The following is a 12,624-nucleotide window of genomic DNA, read 5'->3' on the forward strand; positions in this document are numbered from 1 at the left end:
AACCAAGACATGGCTTGGCTGGTGGTGAGAAGGGCTCTGCCTGCAAGATCCTTTATGCACGCCCGGACTCTCTGCCGCACCGCACGCTGCCCTCGAAGTGGCTGAGGGGGGGGGGAAATAAGACTGTCACACACCTTCAGAAATGTGCCTATGCAGAGGAAGTCTGGAGAGGAACGCAGTGGTGTTTGTCGAGGTTCGTTCTGAGCAGCGCCGTGACGTGGGACTCCGTGCTCTACGGCCTGTTCCCCGGGACGCACACAGAGACAAACATCAACTGCGTCTGGAGGATCATCAACTCGGTGAAGGACGCTCTCTGGGCGGTCCGAAAGCTGTTGATCTTCCAGTTAGGGCCTCTGATACTCTAGACAAACATGAGGAATGTACTAAGTGTTACAGCAAGATGAAGTGGGATGATCACAAAAGGCTAGAAATTTACATTAGAGGTGTGGTTAGCACTTTTACAAATTTATGAATAGGTTGAGTAACCAGAGATTCGGAGTAGAATTATTGTGGAATGAGAGTTCATGGCATGAATATACCAGATCTTTTTATTTTGCCAACCATGATGGAAATGCAGGTATTCTGGGGAAAGATGTGGAACAAATTTTCCAGAAGGAGTAGATTTGGTAAAGGAATAGTGAGACTCAGAGTGAATCAATCACGACAGTCTCTTTGATTGTTATTTATGTGGAAGTACGCACTCACGCAGACCCTCTCTCATACACATGTTGTCTCTCAGAAACACACACTTACACCCATGCGCACATCCCCTCATATTCCTGGATGGGAAAGATGATGGACAAGTCAAGAGGGCAGTACAGAGTAGGAGGCTTGGGACTGGGATGAGGGGAAATGAGAAAACTGGTAAAATCCACATTAATCCCGTGAGGGTTGAAGGGTCACAAGGCGAAGGATGAGATGTTCTTCTTCCAGGCGTTGGATGGTTAGGGTTTGGCAATGGAGGTGGCCCAGGCCCTGCATATTCTAGATGGAGTGGGAGGAGGGAGTTGAAGTGTTCAGCCATGGGACAGTGGGGTTGGTTGGTGCGGGTGTCCCAGAGATGCTCTCTGAAATGATCCGCAAGTTGGTGTTCTGTCTCCCCAATATAGAGGAGACCATGTCAGATGTGGAAGGATGCTCTGGGACCTTGGATGGAGGTGAGGGGAAATGTATGGGTGCAAGTTTTGCACTTCCTGCGGCGGCAGGGGAAGGTGCCGGTAGTGAGAATGAGGGCTTGTGGGGGGGGGGGGGGGGGCATATACTTAACAAGGGAGTCGCAGAGGGAAAGGGTTGGGAGTGGTGTGAGGGCTAGTGGGGGGGCATGGATCTAACAAGGGAGTCACCTTCCCCTGCCACCGCAGAAGTGCAAAACCTGCACCCACATGTCCACCCTCACCTCCATCCAAGGCCCCAAAGGATCCTTCCATATCCGACAGAAATTTGCCTGTACTTCCACAAATGTCATCTACTGTATCTGTTGCGGTGTGGTCGCCTCTACAGGAGGGAGACAGGACGCCAACTTGCAGATCATTTCAGAGAACATCTCTGGGACACCCATACCAACTAACCCCACCACCCCATGGCTGAAAACTTCAACTTCCTCTCCCACTCCACCCTGCAGGTCCTGGGCCTCCTCCATTGCCAAATCCTAACCACCCGACGCCTGGAGGAAGAATGCCTCATCTTCTGTCGTGGGACCCTGCAACCACATGGCATCAATATGGATTTCATCAGTTTCCTCACTTCCACTCCCCCCCACATTATCTTAGTCCCAAGCCTCCAACTCAACACCGCCCTCTTGACCTGTCCAGCGTCTTTCCCATCTCTCCGCTCCACCCTCCTCTCTGACCTAACATCATCTTCCCTACCTTCATCTACCTATTGCATTCTCAGACAGCTTTCCCCCAGCTCCACCCCCCTCCCATTTATTTCTCAGCTCCCCCCCCACCCCCCCAGTTTATTTTATGAAATCTTAAATTATCTCGGGAATGTGACTTAAAAGAAGTTCTGGGATTTACATATTAATGAATCAATACCTACAACCCATTCTAAAAGATGAAAAGACTTAACAGCAACCTAGGTTTGTTCAATATACCGTACCAGTTGTTTGACACTATGATTTTGTGCTATAAATTCTGTGTCTTCTGTTCCTGCCCTACTAGTTACCTGAAGAAGGAGCAGCACTCTGAAAGCTAGTGCTTTAAATTCTCCCTACTGCATAAAATTGGCAGGGTTGACAAACAGTGAGGCAAATTACTAAAGAATTCAAGAAGATGTGGGTAGCTTGGATCATTAATCAAACAGGGAGGAGATGCAGTTTAATGTGGAGAAGCAGATGGTGATATATTCTAGGTTAAAAGACAAAGAAAAGGTTAAAAATCGCACAACACCAGGTTATAGTCCAACAGGTTTATTTGGAAGTATAAACTTTTGGAGTGTTGCTCCTTCATCAGGTAGATAGTGGGGCAGGATCATAGGACACAGAGGTTATAGCAAAAGATCATAGTGTCATACAATTGATGCAATATATTGAACCTAGATTGCTGTTAAGTCTTTCATCTTTTCAATTGCGTTGCAGGTTTTGATTCATTAATATGTCAATCCCAGAATTTCCTGCAAGTCACAGTCCCGTGATAACTTAAGATTTTATAAAAATAACTGATATCACAGCTCAGACAATGCATTCAATGAAGAGCTTATGGTTGAAACATCTATTCGCCTGCTCCTTGGATGCTGCCTGACCTGCTGTACTTTTCCAGTACCACACTCTTCGACAATGCATTAAAGGTGCGAGGTTAGAGTATGTATGTATTCCAATCTTGAGTCAGACTGGTTCTATTTCCAAAGTAGGAATTTATAAAATGTCACATGGTCTGCTCTTGGAACAAAATAGAATATGTCTGCAAATACAATTCTGCAAATGCAAACATTTAAAAAAAAAAAATCGCACAACACCACGTTATGTTTGCACACCCCAATCCAACACCGACACCTCTACATCATTGCTAATGAAATGGGAAGGTAATGAACAGACAGACAGTGTACCTAATTCCAATTACAAAAAAAAAATTAAAATGCCCAACACCATACATTGTGGAGTTTATGAAAAGGGGCACCGAATACAAAAGCAAAGAAAAATTTTATTACAACTTAAATTAGGTCCTTACAGTAATATGTGCTGCCTTAAAACTACATGGTGGGAACAGCAGAAACCCAGATGTACAGAGTTCATACTAAAGGCTTGAGGTAGAATTGAGACAAATCTTTTCTAGGAAACTGGGCAAACATTTTGAAAAACTGAACAAAAGATTTCAAACAACTAAATCATCCAGGCTTGAAATTGGAACTTTGTGTCATACTAAAGAAACAGTTATCAGGGAAATAGAAGGTCAACTTGAGTTTAAAATCACATAGCAACCAGAGATAACAACCTAAACCAGGAATAAAACATCTACACAAGGTGTTAATGACAACACGTACAACTGGATACAGTCATGCAGGCAGGGTAAGGTATGCACTATTTCACGTGTCGATAGGAAGATAAAACATTGAAATACTGGGTGTGAGAAACAAAACTCACTGACAAATGATTTTAGTCTGAATCAAATTCCGAAGCAGTCTTCACACCTCCACACATTTTCCACATAAATAACAGATTACAGTTAAATGGGATTAAACAACTACTCACTCAATTAAGCAATTGGAACAGTCCAGGTAACCACAGTAAAAGTACGAAAGCTACATTCAGGGACTGCTTGAACCCTGTGTATGATAGAGTGAATAACTGTAACAAGCCTGAGTAAATATATATATATAAACCCTATATCAATCTCTACTCAGAGAGTCTTGCAAGCTCAACAAGGGCCAACTGGAGGTTTGACTCTCTTGTGAATGTTAAATAAACCATTTGAATTTGAAACTCAGCATTGATGACTTTTCTCGATCTCCACTACAAAATAGTGAAGTCTATGCCAGCACAGGCCACATGACATCCTTTATCTACGTTTAAAGTAAAATTCAATCCTTAACTAAAACAATCCTTTAAACCAGCCATCCTCAACAGGGGCCATATGTGCCCCTTCGGAGCCCTGGCACATGTGAAGGGGACCACAGACTGAAAACTGTGAGGAGGGGAGCCCCAAGGGTTTCTGGGGGCTCTGGAAACTGAACCGATGAAATACCCAAGCCTAACCTAACCTGGAGCTTGATATCATGAAAAGCACCAAGCTCAAAGACCACATTAGGCCTGATAAGATGTTAAATTTCATACAGTTTTTTTTTTAAAATGTTTTGTCAACTATGTCGGAATGTTCAAGTTTTCTTGGCTTTCGATAATAAATGATTTTCTGTCTATCTGTTTGTGTTCCATCCTGTTTGAAAGGAGGCCCCTATAACCGGAGAACAACTCCTGAGGGGGTGCGGCCAAAAAACAGTCACGAATCACTGATTTATACCAAAGGATAGTGCTAAAACACAATAATCTTATGAACCTACAAATGTTTCTACCTCTTAATAAAGTTTATTGACATTTGAATAACAAAGTGCTTGACTGCAATTATTGAGTCAAACAAAACATAACACCAAAGTTAGCTAAATCAACACAGAGAAGGAAGAGAACTTTTTCCATCTACATGTCAGCTAAATCGAAGAGTGTGAATCTGGAATTTGTGAATCAACTTTATAGGTACTTGGGTATGGCTTACAAAATTGAGGATTCGGACTCTCGCAAGACAGAATCGTAGCATAAGATCCAAGACAGTATTGACAATTGTCACAATACTTTGGCTTTAAGAGGTGTGTTTTATTTTGGTCTCTTTTAGAGGGAGAAACTGGGGGATGGGTGTCGAGCAGTCTATGAGAAGATATAGAATGTGTGAGACCTTGGGGTTTTTTTCCAAGTCCAAACATTAGAAACTCTGACAGATCTCGGATTTGTAGCAAGCTTTTCAGCAGGTATTGCTGGGGTCTCAGCACTGAATCGCTCCCTGCTTCTACACTCTCTCCGAATTGTCTTTTGATGTCCTTTCCTCCTGGATTGAAGAACTGCACCTGTTTCTGAATTTGCCTTTTTGCGAAGCAGTGTTTGTGGAATGTTAATATATTAGAACAGTTTATTACTAATAGTTACTGTATCTATTATTCTATTAAGTTGTCAAATAGAATTAAGTTCTTCTTTCTTTTGCTGTATTTTAACTACAGTTTCTGAATAAATAGTGATTTATTTAATGTCAAGTAGTTTGATAAATTAAATTGAATTTGGAATACATTTACCTTTAAAATAAGAAAAAGTTAGGGACGAGACGACCTTCCTACAATATTTTGACAGGGTCTGGTCTGGTCTGGTCCATAACACAATCATGGAGTCAATGGACTGAGTTACAACAGGTGTGCTCCCAGAGGTAGTGGCAGGTATTGAGCAGTCTATGAGAAGGTAAACAATGTGAGAGACCTTGGGGTTTTTTTTCCCCAAGTTCGAACAATAGAAGCTCTGACAGATCTAAGATTTTTAGTTAGCTTTTCAGCAGTTGTTGTTGGGGTCTCAGCAGAGTTGGAAGGCACAGGGGTAGTGCAACAATTTTCAAGTCTTGAAATGGAGCCAAAGAGGGAACGCAGTTGTACTAAGCAATGGAACAAAGATTGATGGACAAAGTGGTTTTGCTTCTTCAACAATTCAGTTGGTATCTGCAAATAAAATTCACTCTTGCAAACAACTCCACCGGCATATGTGGGCTAGGGAGACCAGGCACAGAATTATCAAAACCTCTCTGTTTCCTCTTCTGAATGAATCAGGCAAAGATCTTCATGGAAACAGCCTGTTGCCAAGACAACAATACAAGACAAACCAAATAGTTGTGAAAATAGCCTCAGTGCAAGGTACACAAAGAGGAATATAGGAATTACTGGATCAAAACAATCCATCTAGATTCCCTACTACCATCCTGGCAGTCACATTAAATCAGGAATAATGGATTCGAGAGTGATTTGGATCAAACCATTGCATTACATTGGCTGAACCCAGAGACTGCCACTTGTTAGGACTTTAAACAGAAATGTATATCAAGTAGCACAGGAAGCACCAGGCAGGGTAGAGGTTTCATGGTTTGTGGGGCATAGGAAGTAAGAGCAGGCCATTTAGCCTTTTGAGCCAACTCATTCACCTAACTCATAGTTGGTTTTCTGCCACAATACCATTTTCCCACACTATCCCTTCTTTTTAAATTCATTATAGGAAATGGACATTACTGGCTGGGCAAAATTTATTGCTCATCCCTGGTTGCCCTAAAGAAGGCGGTGTTAAGCGTTCATGGCGTAGGTAGACCCACAATGCCCTTAGGGAGAGAATTCCAGGATTTTCACTCAGTGACACAGAAGGAACGGAAAAATATTTCCGAATCTGGATGATGAGTGACTAGAAGGGAAAGTTAGAAATGGTCACATTCCCAATTATCCTTAGTCCTTGTCTTTCTAAATGATAGTTGCCTTGTATTTGGAAGGTATCACCTAGGAAGCTTTGGCGAGTTATTTTGTAGATGGCTTACACTGAGCTACTGAGTGTTGGTGGTAGAGAGTGTTTGTGGATGTAGCGCCAAGAGGGCTGCTTTAGTCTGGTAAATGATAACCTTCAGAATATTGATTGTGGGAGATTGACTAATGGTAATGCAATGATAACGCAATGATAACAGTCAGATTCTCTCTTGCTGGAGATAGTCATTACCTGGCATTTGTGTGGCACAAATGTGACTTGCGACTTGTCAGCCTAAGCCTGGATTGTCCAGGTCTTGCTGAATATGGGTAAAGACCGCTTCAGTCTCTTAAGTCATGAAAGGTGCTGAACATTGTGCATTAGTGAACATCCCCACTTCTGATTCTGATCCCCACTTCTGATTCTGACTTTAAAATGGCCTGCAGTGGACAAGTGTATAGGGCTGGGGCAGGTAGTGGGCAGCAACTTCAAGGTTTGCATTAGCCTTCTGGATGAAAAAAAAATGTTTTTGCAATACCATCTGCCTCTAATTTTAACGTTCTGACTGACTTATGTTGAAGAAAGCATTTCATCCTGTACTCTGAAGTTTATACATAATTGAACATGTGTTTCCATTTCCACAGAATTCCCTTTGAATTTCAGTACCATAGACTTCCTCACCTCTGCACTTCCTGTTGCACTGTTTAAATCACCTTCATATCCCCATGACCTCTGTCCTTATCTTATTCTGTGCCAAATATACTCAATGCGATTTCAAAGATCAAAACTTCATTTTTCCAGCAGCCATTTTGCAAATTTCCCACTTTAACAATAGCTTCAGCAAGTTTAACCCCCACATCCTCCTTCAATATTTACCGGTAATGAAGAATGACTGCTATCCTGTCAGCAAAGGTGGGGCAGAGCCACCGATTATTCTGGGGATCCCAATATGTAACAGTACTCATAGTTGATATAAAGTTTCCTGTTATGCTTCCTGATAAAGACTAGAAGTTAAATGCTGGCTAGTTAGAGTCAAAGCGTATAATTTTTCAGTCGAGGTATATTTCCATTCATTCAATTCAGCTTTGAACTCAAAAAGTTAATTCTGTTTCTCTCTCCATTGATGCTGCCAGACCTGCTGAGTTTCTCCATTATTCTGTATTTGTTCCTAGAATACTGTGAACAGTTCCGGTTCCCCCAATCAAAGAAAAAATATACTCCCATTGGAGGCAGTTGAGAAGAAACTGAGGGGAGGCTGTTTCCACTTGTGGAAGATTTTAGGTCTACAGAGCATAATCCCAGAGTAAAAAGCAGCCGATTTAAGACAGAAGCTAGTGAATCTGTGGAAATCTTTTTGAACCACAGGGGGGGCTGTACCACCTGGCATTAACTATATACAAGTTAGGGATACAGATTTGTCATCAGCAAGGGGATCGAGGGTTATGGAGACAAGACAGGAAAATAAAGTTGAGCATTATCAGAACAGTCAAGATCTCATTGAATAGTGCAACAGACTAGACTGGCCAAACTGCCTACTTCTGCTCCTATATCTTACAGTCTGTGGGTCTATGTCAGCTGGAAAATGATGTCCAATTCAAGATATAATGTTATCGGAGTCTAAATTCCACTAGTTACTGCAGTCAGACTTGAGGCCAGGTTCCCCAAAGCCTCAACCTGGGCATTCACATTACTAGGAGAAAGTGAGGTCTGCAGATGCTGGAGATCAGAGTTGAGGGTGTGATGCTGGAAGAGCACAGCAGGTCAGGCAGCATCCGAGGAGCAGGAGAATCGATGTTTCAGGCTGAAGCCCTTCATCAGGAATGAGCCCTAACCCTAACCCTATTCATCCTTTCTCATGCATGATGAAGGGCTCTGGCCCGAAACGCGATTCTCCTGCTCCTCGGATGCTGCCTGACCGGCTGTGTTTATCCACACTGCTAGTTCAGTAACATTCCCACGATGGCATCATCTCACCCTGTTAACATAAACCATGAACATCAGTGGTCATAGCTTTAATTATTGTGATAGGTCATGTGCTAGCGTGTATGACTCAGAGATTCATTACCCCTTATTTCCAGCTTGAAACCATCTTGCTATCCATTTGGTCATTGCCAAGTGACATATGGCAGGGGTCAGTGCTTGGACCCTAGCTGCTCATGATAAACATTGATGATGTGGATGAGGGGACGAAATGTAACGTCGCCAAATTTGCTGGCAACTCAAAGCTGGGTGGAAGGGTGAGGTGTGAGTTGGAGGATGATGAGATCTGTCAGTCTGATTTGGATAGGCAGAGTGAGCGGGCAAATGCAGTACATGGTGGAGAAATGTGAGGTTATCCACTTTGGTAGCAAAAACAGAACTTGGATTATTATCTGAATGGTAACAGATGGGATAAGGGGGAGATGCAGTGACACCTGGATGCCCTTGTAAAGCAGTTGCTGGAAGTAAGCATACAGGTGCCACAGGTAGTAAAGAAAGCAAATGGAATGTTAGCCTTCATAGTGAGAGGATTTAAGTCCAGGAGAAGGGGTGTCTTGCTGTAATTGTACCAGGTCTTGGTGAGACACCTGGAGTAGAGTTAGCAGTTCTGGTCTTTTTATCTGTGGAAGGATATTCTTGCTACGGAGGGAGCGCAGAGGTTTATGAGACTGATTCCGGAGATGGCAGGACTGACAGCTGAAGAGCGACTGAATCAATTAGGATTGTATTCAGGGGTGACCATATCGAAACTCAAAATCACGAGGAACATGCATAGGGTGAATAGTCTTTTCCCCAGGGTGGGGAGGCCAAACCTAGAGAGCATAGGTTTAAGGTGAGAAGGGAAAGGTTTAAAAGTGACCTGGGGGCAACTATTTTTACTTAGAGGGTGGTGCAAGTACGGAATGAGCTGCCAGAGGAAGAGGTGGGAAGCTGGTACAATTTCAGCATTTAAAAGGCACCTGGACGGGTTGAGAGAGATATGGGCCAAATGCTGGCAAATGGGACAAGATTAATTTAGGATATCTGGTCGGCAGGGACAGGTTGGACTGAAGGGTCTACTTCCATGCTGTATAGTTCTATGACTCTAATTCTATGTATTCATTGGAGTTTAGAAGAAATTAGGGAAATTGTCATGGAAACCTATAATATTCCAACAGGATTAGACAAACAAAATGCTGGAAGGATGTTGCCTATGAGTAGGGTATCCAGAACCAGAAGTCACAGTCTAAGGATACACGGTAGGCCATTTAGGACTGAGATGAGGAGAAATTTCTTCACCCAGAAAGTGGTGAGCTTGTGGAAATATTTGTGACCAAAAGTAGTTTAAGTTAAAATATTGAATGTTTTTAAGAAGGAGTTAGATATTGTTCTTAGGGCTAAAGGGATCAAAGGACAAGGGAAAAAACAGCAACGGGAGACGGAGTTGGATGATCAGGCATGATCATATTGAATAGCAGACCGGTTTGAAGGGCTGAATAGCCGACTCCTACACATAGTTTCTAGGTTTTAAACTTGCATAACAGTTAGAATAGCTGGATCAGATGAGATCTAAGCAAAGAAGAAACTTTTCTTTAAATTGAACAAAAAGCTAATAAACGCCTACCAGTTCAGTCACAGGTTAAAAATTTCTTCCTTGTGGTTTAAAAAAAAATGTCAAGCCTGCTGTCGAGAGAGATAAGGAAGGATGGGCGTAGTGTGGGGCCGAGATAAAAACCATTTAACAAACAATCCATTAAAAACTTCGAGGGAAACACAGATCAAACCATGTGTTATGCATAACATTAATTTATCTGCAAAGAGAAAACACTTCAGCAGCTACAGAAAAGAATTGGAAGAGAATGCATATTTACATAAATAATTTGGTATATATTAGGGTTATTGAGTCATGGAGTTTGACAGCACGGAGACCAGCTCTTTGGCCCGAGCTGGTCCATGCTAACTCCATTTTCCCGCACTGGCCCATATCCTTCTTAACCTTTCCTATCCATGTATTAGTCCAAATGCCTTTCAAATATTATTCATGTACCCACCTCAACCACATCTGCTGGCAGCTCATTCCAAATGCGTACCACCCTCTGAAAAAAAGTTCCTCTCAGGTTTCCTTTTATTCTTTCTCCTCTAACCTTAAACTGATGCCCTTCAGTCTCCGATTCCCCAACCGTGGGAAAATGACTGAGTGTATTCACTCTATTCGTGCCTCCCTCATGAGATTATACACTTCTAAAAACAATCCTCAGTCTCCTATGCTCTAAAGAAAAGAAGTCCTAGCCTGTCCAACCTCCCCCGAAAACTCAGACCATTGAGTCCTGACAACATCTTTGTAATATTTTTCCGCATTCTTTCCAGTTTAATAATATCCTTCCTATAGCAAGGTGACCAAAACTGAACACAATACTCCAAGTGCAGGCTCACCAACATCCTGTATAACTGCAACACAACTTTTGAATTTCTATATTCAGTGCCCTGACTGATGAAGGCCAATGTGCCAAAAGCCTTCTTCCCTGGCCTATCTACCAGTGACTCCATTTTCGGATAACCATGAACCTGAAATCCAAGGTCCCTCAGTTCCACTACACTCCTTAAGGCCCGACCATTCATCATGAAACTCCTTCCTTGACTTGACTTTCTGAAAATCTATATGAAGCTCCATTTGCCATTTCTGAGCCCACTTCCCCAGTTGGTCAAGATCCTGCTGCAATTTCTGATAACCTTCCATGATACCACCTACTAATTTAGTACATATTTAGTCATTTAATTAATAGATCAAGTAAAGAAATAAACAGGAAAGATACTTCTTTTGATGCATTACATCAACTAAACGGAGGTCACAGAGGGACGAGAGAAATATAAACTTTTTTTTTGTAATTGCCTCCCAAAAAAAAAGCAATGTAGCATTTTCCCAGATGACCCCTCCTGATTCCCAGGTGCGATGGTCATTTCTACCACTACGTGGTACTGGCTAAGGGTTGCCTGAGGTCGTTTGCTGCCACCGATTCTGGTTTAATTTGGGCCTATCTACTAATTAATATCAGGGGATACACCACTGTAGATTATCTGCAGAAGAGGCACTGTTGAAAAATGTGTTGTTGGAAAAGCGCAGCAGGTCAGGCAGCATCTAAGGAGAAGGAGAATCGATGTTTCGGGCATAAGCCCTTCTTCAGGAATAAGGAAGGTGTGCCAAGCAGGCTAAGATAAAAGGTAGGGAGGTGGGACTTGGGGGAGGGGCGTTTTGAATGCGATAGGTGGAAAGAGGTTAAGGTGAAGCTGATAGGCCAGAGAGGGGGCGGAGAGGTCAGGAAGAAAATTGCAGGTCAAGAAGATGGTGCTGAGTCCGAGGGTTGGGACTGAGATAAGGAGAGACACTGTTCACAGATAACAAGGAAGTTTTTTTTGCATGATAGTAAGTAGTACAATGGCATTAATTAGGAGAATCTTGACGAGGGATACACATGGTCCCTCCAAAAGCTTGACTATAACTCCCTTTCCCTTTCCCTTTCCCTTCCTATGTTGGTTGTGACTTGAGTAGAATGGGTGGACCTAGTGTAACATGGGTACGGATCCCTGTTGGAATCTTAGACAATAGAGAGCTTACGTACTTAATCCCTGACCCACTGAAAAATCCAGAGAATGGGCATTTCACTGGTGCGGAGAAAGTGAGGATCGCAGATTCTCTCCGATGCTCCAATCTCTGAATTTTTCAAATCAAACATTAAGATAATGTAACAACAACTACTCTTACCTTAAAAAAAAACTCCTGTCTTAACACAATGTCGAGACCCTTCTCAAAGCATTTCACAGAAGCATGACCCAGCAACAATTGACAGGGAATTTGATAAGGACAGAGAAACAAAGAAGCAGATTTCAAGGAGTATCTAAAAGGAGGAAGGAAATTTCGAAAGGCTTCAGTGAGAGAGTAAGAGTTTAGGGCCTTAGTAGTAAAGGCACAGCTTTGATGGGATAGTAATTACAGTAGAAGATATGAGAGAAGCCAGATACCAAAAGCAGCAATGAAATGTCTGGCTCATCAGGAACTGATACATAACTTTAAGATAAACCCTCTGTCACATTTCCTCCAACATAGTTCCTTCTCCTCACTGCTCAAAAACAGGTTTCCACTTTCTCATCTCTCTCTTGGACTTGGTACGGTCTTTGTAACTGCTCTCAGAAACAGAAATCACTGG

At 42.5% G+C, this 12,624-nt stretch overlaps 1 protein-coding gene across 6 annotated transcripts in view; it reads right to left on the reverse strand.

Moving 5' to 3' along the window:
* st3gal4 (ST3 beta-galactoside alpha-2,3-sialyltransferase 4) overlaps positions 1-12,624 on the reverse strand; it is a 132,416-nt gene that overhangs the window by 69,213 nt on the left and 50,579 nt on the right. Inside the window, exon 2 of one of the 6 annotated variants that reach the window (XM_072593032.1) lies at positions 135-361. The exons of 4 other annotated variants lie outside the window; for them this stretch is intronic. The gene's annotated coding sequence lies outside the window, so the exon portion shown is untranslated. Of the gene's footprint in view, positions 1-134; positions 362-3,688; positions 3,708-12,624 lie in introns of those variants that run through there. One more of the 6 variants, XM_072593034.1, reaches the window with a different exon arrangement.

This window comes from Chiloscyllium punctatum, chromosome 23 (genome assembly GCF_047496795.1).
Source record: "Chiloscyllium punctatum isolate Juve2018m chromosome 23, sChiPun1.3, whole genome shotgun sequence".
In the NCBI taxonomy this organism is placed as follows: domain Eukaryota; kingdom Metazoa; phylum Chordata; class Chondrichthyes; order Orectolobiformes; family Hemiscylliidae; genus Chiloscyllium; species Chiloscyllium punctatum.